A 10,347-nucleotide genomic window follows, 5' to 3' on the forward strand; every position below is an offset into this window, starting at 1 on the left:
AGGAGGGAGAAGAAACCATGAGGGGAGGGGAGGGGAGGGGAGGGGAGGAGGGAGGAGGGAGGAGGGAGGAGGAGGTCGCCGGAGAGGAGGAGGAGGTCACCGGAGAGGAGAAGTATGGTGGAGGAGAGAAGGGAAGATGAAATGAAGAGAGGAGGAGAGGACCAGCCATATATACGGCATACTAATGGCGCACCGCGGGCAGGTGCGCCATTAGTAATTTTTTTTATTTTTTTGATTTATTTTGAATTTTGAAGGCGGGAAGATACTAATGGCGCACCACGGGCAGGTGCGCCATTAGTAATTGTTTTTTTATTTTTTTGACTTATTTTTAATTTTGAAGGCGGGAAGATAGTAATGGCGCACCGTGGGTAGGTGCGCCATTAGTAAGTTTGAATTTTTTTTGATTTTTTTGCCTCCTAGATCTTAAAAGCCCCGTATCTTTTTCTGTTAGGTTTTTGAGGATTTTGAAAATGTTTAACGGGGTTCCCATATAAAAAACTTGGATGTAACTTTTCGAGTAGATGATTTTTCATATAAAAAACTTTTTCATCCGAGTTAGTATGCAAAAGTTATGCCCATTTTTACAAATTCTCGCGAGATTTTGCAAATGAAGTCAAAATTCATATTTGCAAATTTTCCCAACAACTAGGCCACATATCACATGGGAAACTTATTTTCTTTTATTTTTTTGACATTTTTATCATTTTCTTTTATTTTTTTTAAAACTGAAAAGGCGATCCACAGGGGGGGGGTGCATTCGGTGGAAGTGGTGGCCAAGGTTGCTAATGGCGCACCGTGGCATGGTGCGCCATTACTAGTTTAACTAGTAATGGCGCACCACACCCACGGTGCGCAATTAGTATGTTTGGACAGGCACACTAGTTAAAAAAAAATTTGGTACTAATGGCGCACCGTGGGCAGGGTGCGCCATTAGTAGTTTCAACACTAATGGCGCATCAGAAGGTGGTGCGCCATTAGTATATACTAATGGCGCACCACATGTCTGGTGCGCCATTAGTGTCATTTCCATCTATAGCCCTTTTCCTAGTAGTGATATGGTAAGCCAGTGTGTTTTAGTACATGTTAAATGTAATGAGAGTGGGATGCTTTCTTGGCTTGTGCCCTCAACGTGTAATCCTACCGAATTACAAATAGTTCAGTTGTCTGCTTTGCTGTATTGCTTGATTCGAATGCTTGTTCGTTGTTACGTTATACCTGAGTTGGCCAATATGTCAGCAGTGTCTGCTGTACTATCGTAAAGAAAAGCATGCCTATTTCATTTGATTCCTTAACTTTTCCTCTCAACTTCATCACAAGACTGTCTTCGTAGTTTATATGAGGCCACACTGTTAAGTGCTTGCTCAGATTATTTCAACTGCTTAGATGCCTTGGCAACTTAAATATAGCGGTTGTACACTCCCTTTCAACTTTAATCTTACCATTTTAATTTCTTTTCGGTTGATGCTGCTTCGAACCATTTAAATATCGTTTGCCATGCTCGGCAATAATTCGTCCGTCATTTACCATGTAAGCTTACTGCCTGGATCATACGATAACTATCTCTTACTTATGTCCAGCGGAAACCTTTCAGGATGCCGTTCACACTAGGACACAATGTACAACCCCAGAATCTATTTGTGGAAGCAGTGCGCCATCCATGTTACCAGATGGTAGCAGTTCAGAGGCAACACTGCCGGAGAGCAGTCTGAGCACATATATTATAGTGTTTGAGGCTCTACTAGAGGCAGAAAGAGATGGTGTGGCTGCCATGAATGAGGTAATCTTTATCTTGAGGCTGGAAATTATGGAATTAGCGGCACGCATTATGCAAGCAACCCAAGAATTGGAGGAAGTAAGAATGTTGCATTTGAAGACGGAGGAGGTCCTGCTGTTTCTGCTATCTGAAGCTCAAGGTAATCCCGGTTCTTCTTTAGATACCAATTGAAATTGTCATTAGATTATTGTACTTGCATGTTGTGTCATGTCTCTGAATGGATTATGTTGCAATACCCCCTATGTTGTCCGAAATTCCATGTTGTCCATGTGTTGTAATGATCCGAATTTTTTAGGCGAGGTAATCCTCAGTACTTGTATGATTGACATAAGGTGAACTGTTTTTCGTGTGAGCATATTGTATTGGATGAAATAACTGTCTGAATCAGAGTGTATCCAACCTACTGAATTCTAAGATCACGGTATCTCTAAATCATAATCATATATAAAGGTGGAGTAAATCTTTGTTGTAGTTTTTTAAGAAATAAATAACAAAATGTATAATTATCTGTGGATATTCGTAATCGAATACAAACTTGATTTGAATTTAGTTTGCCAGGTCCCAGGGCAAACATGAATGCTAATTCTCCCAAGTTTTGAACGAAGCGGCTAAACACCCACTATAATTTGTGGGCTTCCCGAAGCAAGTGTTTGCGAGATGGAAATTACTATCTACCCCTGACACTTGACATCCTTATCGACCGGATTTACACTGCTGTCGATAGGGGTAGACTTGTAACTTCAATCAGACGTGACACGACGGCCTCTGAGCCCATTCAGACACGGTGGGCGCCAAACGTGGGCGGCAAAACACATTTGGATTCAAGCTCGTCCGAAAGACATGTGTCTCTTCCTCCATTTCCCCATTCATACACGGTGGGTGGAAAAACAAACTCTCCTTGTCCGAAATTGATGTAGGCTAATATTTTAAATAGGGGCAGATGTGTAACTTCCATCAGACGTGACACAACCGCCCTACCTGTCAGCCCCGTTCATACACCATGGGAGGCAAAACACCCTCTCCTCGCCCGAAATAGTTACCGGCAAATATTTGGGAGATGCAAGATTACCGTCCTATCCCCAACCGACGCGATGTCTGAAATTTTAAACGGGGGATAAGTTCGTAACTTTCCCCCATTTCAGAGAAGCGCGTCCCAAAGTTTGAGATCGCCCCCCTCCCATCCATTTCCCCATTCATACATCGTCGGCGGCACGACAACCTCCGCACTGCGGCCAGCCTCCTCCGTCCGCCACCCCATCCTCCACCTTGCCGGAGCCGCTACCCCTACCCTGTCGTCCACTTCAAGAGATGGACGTCTCTCATCCACGGCGCTGGACCAGGATCCTTTCATCGCCTCGTCTCGCTTCATCGGCACCATCGTCCACCTTGCCGTTGCCGCTCCTACGACCGCCTCGTCCACGACAATAGGATATATCCCCCGATGCGGTCGTCTGCCATCTAAAGTCTTCTTCCCCGCCGACAGCCATCGCACCCGCAGCACCCTCAACATATCAGCATAGGCCTACATGGTGTCGCAAGAGAGGTGGTATTCTTCCATATGTGCTTAAATTATTGATCTCACCCGGTAAATAGATCGTAATTTGTTTATTGTACTTTTCTTGTCCGTACCAAATCGTAGTGGCTAGTTGAAAGCAAACATTGGTTGCGAAGTAGCTTTGTCCGGTTTGCACCTTCGGATCCGCCATGACACGGGCACTATACTCGTAAAGCTTATGGTTCCCCCCTTTATATTCACTACCATCATCATAGGTGCTTCGTGTCATGCTAGCACTGCTCCTCAAGACCTCAACCCAAAGCTTACGTGTTGAAATACGAATCTGATATGATGCTCATATCACTAAAAAAGAGAACATTTAATTGGTCACCTAATGTTCCTATATTCATTTCGAAAAGCATGTGCACCACCCACTGGTCCAGCTAGTTCCACTTTCGTGATTTTTTCTTGATGCTTAGGGTTTTCCCCTTTTATCTACTCTACTATGATCTCCGTAGGTGCTTTCTGTCGTACTGGCATTACTCCACCCTTCAAGCTAAACAACACAACACTCAGAATTTGAAAGCTTAATTGTTCAAATATGATTGTGATATGATACTGATATTAGTTAACCGACACATTTAATTGGTTAGCTAAAGGTCCCACTTGAGTTTCCAAATGCATGCCGCGACATATAGAGAGACAGCATAATTGCATTTCTTTGTCACTTGTTGACCGTACTTTCTTGTTCATACCAAATCTTAGTTGTTATTTCAAAGCAAACATCGGTTGCTAACTACCCTTTGCGCGGTTTGCAGCTTCGATCTGCCATCCCACTGCCACGATCAACACTGTACTGATCATGCTTATGTTTTCCCCATTTTATGATGACCACAATCAGCCTACGTGGTTCGTGTCATAATATCACTGCTCCACCCATCGAGCTAAACAAGCTTAGTTGTACAAATTCATATCTGATATTATTGCTGATATTAGTAAAACTGAGATATGTTTAATTGGTTAGCTAAATGTTCCTACTTTAGTTTCGAAATGCATGTGAGCCACATATGGAGAGACTGGAAAGAATAGTATTTCTCTGTGCGCTCTGGTTCATCATGGGTGGCCAACCGACATTGTATTGAAACACTTGTAATATCTTCAATCTGCTTGCTCTTCTAGTCTTCTTTAAGATGACACTCTTCTCTTGCGGTCGACTGGTCAGGTCGAGTTGTTCTCCCTTAGTATATTTTGAATCTGTCAGGTCAGGTCGACTTGTTCTTCTTTACTACATGTTGAATCTATCATCTGCGAAGTGTTATCACTTCTGGAGCTCTCATATTTTGAGGAGTAGGCCACATTATATTAATGCACACAACAAATTACAGCATGCATGGCATCTTTTAAAAGAATTGCTGAGATAGCACAAAGGGGTTTACAGGGAGGCAGTATTGGATTAGAATCACTTCTGCATTACAAAGAAAATCTCACTTGTTTTTATGTTTTCATGCATGTCAGATATTGAAAATTATCAAAATGAATATGAGAATGGGCGCACGAGAGGAATATTGCGGAATGATCCACTGGCTAACAAACTTGGCATGGTGGAGGATGTCCTATCTTATTCACCCATCAAGGTGCTTGCTCTAACTTTGCAAAGTTGTATTGGTCGCACATATTTTGCATCTGACCTCTTGCATTTATTCTACTTTGTTACACCATCTACTTAGTTTAAGCATCATATATGAGTATATGCCATAACTATCCATTTTCTGTACCTATTCCATGTGTCGTCACACTATGTTTTTCCAGTCAAATGTTGTTCCTTCGTGATAGATGTCCAAAAGGAAGAGGGTGAGTGCAGATCCTCAAGGAGTACAAACTAGGTATTTGGAAAAGGTATTGGTACCTGTTAAATCAGATAGATCAGCAGCCACAGAAAACACAGGCCCTACTGTACCACACTTTACCCCTACTCCAGTGGCCAAACCCCTATTAGAACTGCTAGGAGCCCAGCGTCAGGTACTGTTTATGATATCAATTCAAAATTTGAACTCCTAAATTTCTGCTTGTGCCTTAACTTCTCTCTTGTATGAAAACTAATTTCAGATGAATCTCCTTGCTCAAAGGATCATACAATCTCAAAACAATAATGGGCTCTGCATTGCTCTGGTCAGTACCTCTCTCCCTTTTGCCTTGTAACTTTGTACTTAATTAATTGCTATTTGATTATGTATCATCAGTCTGCACCTGAGCTTCATTATCCTCTGTTTCTTCCAATATTATTTGATCTATATTTACTCTTTGCAAAATGTAGAATAATGGCAACGCTTATAAAGAATTTTCTTTGGGGGATTTATTGAATTATCCTTCCATCAACATGGAGAAGGGCTTTGTCCAGCCCGTGTTAACATGTAATGTAAGTTCATCCTTCTCAAGCCTTCAAACTTTGTTCTAGTATAGATTTGGATAGGCATCATTGCCTCCACTGCTGTTTGCTTTGCTGTTTACATCTGATTGGATGTTTGCAACAACTACCAGTTTCAAATTGTAGTTGTAAAAACATGTTCCTTATGCAGAACAGATCCATTTATTTGCTTATATAATTGTGAAACCTGTTACATGTCTCCTTGTTTCTCTTTCACAGTCATATCTCTTACGCCAGGCAGAACTTTAGGGAAGATAGTGAGCCAAACCATCTTGAGGACAGCGAGATGACCCCAAGGTCCTATCTTGATGAAGACAGTGAGTTGAAGCTACTCACCAGTAGGTGTGAGACAACCTCTGTGCAGTCGCTGCCTCAATTAGTTCAACTTCTTCAGTCTCAACTTAAAGCGGAAAGGCTTGCTTCAGCTCAGCTCCGACTTGAAGTCAAAGATGCAATGAAGATGTCAGAGGACTGCCGTGCGCACCATCATGCCTTAAATCTAGTGTTGATGCATCTATCATTGACACAACTGAGGTCTACTCAGCTTCTTCAGCTGTTTGGGGGGCCCGACCTGGCCAGGCCTAGTGCCTTCTGAAGTGCTCTCAGTTTTGTATATTCTTTTGTCGGTGCGTTTATTTGCACTGGTGGTGAACTTTGATGCCCAGTGGATGTAATATGTGTGATAGCCGTGATAGCCTAGCGTAAGTTGCTTGCTTATTTATTTCCTTGTTGTCTTGTTTATTTGTTTGCTTGTAGTCATTGCAGTTCCTTTTCCGCGGTTTGCTAGTTGCTGCAATAACCTATTTTTTAAAACTAGGCCACAATAACCATGGACTAATATTTACTGTAGTGACACTGGGCCTCCTACGGGCCGTAGAAACAGTGGGCCTTCTACGGTCCGTAGAAACAATGGGCCTTCTATGGGCCGTACAAACAATGGGCCTTCTACGGGCCGTATCATCAATGGGCCTTATATGGGCAGTATGATCGATTGGCCAAACATGGGCCAATAACAGGCCGCATTATGGCCTCAAAAGGGATAGAGTTGGAATCGTCCGTTCATGGGCCGACCATAACGGGCCATCGTTAATAGGCCGTATTTCATGACGCTGTGAAAATGGCCCAATGTGTTAACGGACCACAAACGGGCCGATTGTAACCACGGGCTGAATTTGGCCCATAAGCAGAAAATGACAGTAATGGGCCGTAAGTAAATGAATGCTGGAAATGAGCCCAAGAATAAATGGGCTCTGAGTAGGCCAAAATATAGCATGGGATGGAAACGGCCCAACGGAATAACAGGCCCTTAACGGGTATAAAGTGATACACTATTCATTACGGGCCAGTTTCACCACGGGCTGTTAACGGGTGTAAAGTAATACACTGTTCATTATGGGCCAGTTTCACCATGGGCCGTTAATAGGCCAAGAGTTACACAGGGTCTCATATGGGCCAAAAGACGTCATGGGCCATACATGGGCCAGAAGTGAAAACGGGCTGGAATCATATTGGGTGGCCCAGATGACGCTACTCGGCCTAATTTGGATAGGGCGTAACGGGCATTGGGTTAGTGGGCTGTAAATGGGCTGTATGCGAACAGGCCGTTAACAGGCTTTACATGGGCCGGCCCGCCACCTTTTGACCAAGTCAAACGGGCCGGCCTTTTCACAGGAATGGGCCTCTATTGGGCCGTGCCACATGTCGACGTATCATAGGCACCTTCTGTCCAATGAGTGGATGACATCTGTCCCAAGGGTGAGCCGACACGTGTTTCCTCCAGCCAATGATGATTTTACACGTGGAAAATCCCCATTGGTCGGGGCTGTTAACGGGTTATCGGATCCAAAACCCGACCCGATAGCTTAACACCGTTCCGTTATGGTGGATGCCACGTGTCGGTCACCCTTGACGAAAGCACTTCTGTGACGCGTGATTTATCGTCATGGAAGTGGACACTTCCGTGATGATAATTTTGGTAATGTCATGGAACACTTCTACGACAGCACAAGTATGACTATCTTGATTCTGTCATAAAATCGTCATGGATGTACATGCATGACAAAAAAGGCGACCTACTGTGACAAACACGTATCATCACGGAAGTGTATTTTTTTGTAGTGTTCATCGCCTTTATAAAGGGGCTTAGACCCGTCTCTTCTCCTTTACGCCAATCCTTTCCTCAACCTCTCCCACCTCAAGTTCCAGCATCCAAGGTTCAATTTAATTGCTTTGCGCTTCCCAGTTATGTCCGGACCCAGCCCTCAAGGCCGACGGATGGCCTCCTCCGTCACAGAGGAGGATATTGCAAAGCTCCGGGCAACAATATACCTGACCGCGGAAATCCCCCACAGGCTTCCTGCTCAAGGGCTGGTTATTCCTACTCCCAGATCTGGCGAGAGGGTTGTATTCATCTCCCACTTCCTCCGAGGGCTAGGGTTCGCTTTTCATCCCTTCGTCCAAGGGCTCATGTTCTATTACGGGCTAGATTTTCACGATCTAGCTCCGGACTCCTTTCTTCACGTCTCGGCGTTCATTATCGTGTGCGAGGCCTTCCTCCGTATTCCCCCACACTTCGGCTTGTGGCTCATGACCTTTAATGTGAAGCCAAAGGTAGTCGATGGGAAAGAAGCGGAGTGCGGTGGTGCTGCAGTGAGCAAACTCACTAATACTCCTTGGCCAAAAGGCTCCTTCACAAAAACTTCCAACCTATGGCAGCGGGAGTGGTTTTACATCATTGAACCCCATGGTACCAAGTGGGCAGCTGCACCTGCATTCCGGTCTGGTCTTCCGTTACAGCTTGCATCATGGATTAATAAGGGGCTGGTCTAGGGATCAATTGATGAAGTGCAGACGCTGCAAAGCCGCATTCAGGGACTCATTGAAATGGACACTGGTCTTATCAATGTAATCTAAGTCATGCTAGTCCGTCGGGTCCTACCGTGCCAGCGACGGCCTCTCCATATGTAGGAGTTCAATCCGGAAGGACCACAAACCCTTCAACACTTCTTCGGCATGGCGCTCAGGGGGATGTGGAAATTTTTCTTCGGGACACGAAAACAGTGTCCGGGTACTTCAGAGGACATCGGCCTTGACTGCAACTATGCGGATACCTCGGTAAGCACTCGACTCCTGAACACAGCTTAGTTAAATTTCTCATAACAATATACTAAGAAAATCATACTCGGCCAAGGCTGGATAAAGAAGCCGGAGAGAATTAGGTGTTCGGCCCCTCTTCCAGAAGACTCAGCTGATCTGGTGTTAACAAGGATGCTGGTTCGGGCACCATATCAAGTGCCGACGAAGGAAGACAAGGAGGAGAGCAAGAAGGCCAAGGGTGGCCCCCATTCTAGAGGTACGCTAGGCACCTCGTGTGGGGAGATTCAACTCCCTCTTCCGAAGATGAAAGGGAGGGAGAAACTGACGTCCCATCTCCCCATGGGAAGAAGAGGACCGCCTCCGAAGACTTGAAGATAAAGGCTTCTAAACAAGGGAAGATATCCCTGTCAGGGGGTTCTGGTTCGGGAGGCGACGATGTCACACAGTTGCTCCGTAAGGACAAGCCCTTAGCTAAATCGTAAGTGAACAAGGATATTTTGAACATATCCCGTTCTTTCCTGGTTGCAAGGGTAACATTTAAAATATATGTTTGCAGTTTGGCATGCAACCTTCCTCAACAGCCCTCTTCCTTGGGGGATCTTCTTCTGGAGATGATGGAGAGTGGGACGCCTCCACTGAACTCTCCACCCTATGGGGCAGACGACCCCGAAGTGTCGTCCCAGAGGATCTCTCCCGATCAACAAGTGGTGCGAGGGATAATGAAGACTAGGCTCGAAGGTGACTATTCGGCCCTCCTGGGTCCGGGGTGTGCGGCCCCTACGGGGACCAATAATAAAGGCCACGGAATATCCGATTTATAGCCAGAGACAACTCTAAGGTCGAGTAAACATATTCATTTGAAGGGAGTCTGTACACCTACAACTGCTTCCAGGGATCCGGAGGCGCCGGATACATTGATGGACATATTGCGACATGCGCCCATTGAGGGAGTCCTGGATAAGGGGGTATTCGGGCAGCCGGACTGTATACTTTGGCCGGACTATTGGACTATGAAGATACAAGATTGAAGACTTTGTCCCGTTTCCGGATGGGACTCTCCTTTGCGTGGAAGGCAAGCTTGGTGATCCGGATGATAGATCTCATTCTCTGTAACCGACTCTATGTAACCCTAGCCCGCTATGGTGTCTATATAAACCGGAGGGTTTTAGTCCGTAGGACAACACAATCATAATCATAGGCTAGCTTCTAGGGTTTAGCCTCTACGATCTCGTGGTAGATCAACTCATGTAATACTCATATCATCAAGATCAATCAAGCAGGAAGTAAGGTATTACTTCCATCAAGAGTGCCCGAACCTGGGTAAACATCGTGTCCCTAGTCTCCTGTTACCATTAGCCTTAGACGCACAGTTCGGGACCCCTACCCGAGATCCGCCAGTTTTGACACCGATGTTGTTGCTTTCATTGAGAGTTCTGCTGTGTCGTCGCAGTAAGGCTCGATGGCTCGCCTCGTTGTCAAGGACAACATTACCTCTAGGGGAGCACTGGCCCCAGGCCAAACCCTCCGGCTAGGCGGCTTCGTCATGACCGCCCGATC

Source organism: Triticum dicoccoides, chromosome 5B, assembly GCF_002162155.2.
Source record: "Triticum dicoccoides isolate Atlit2015 ecotype Zavitan chromosome 5B, WEW_v2.0, whole genome shotgun sequence".
Lineage (NCBI taxonomy): Eukaryota > Viridiplantae > Streptophyta > Magnoliopsida > Poales > Poaceae > Triticum > Triticum dicoccoides.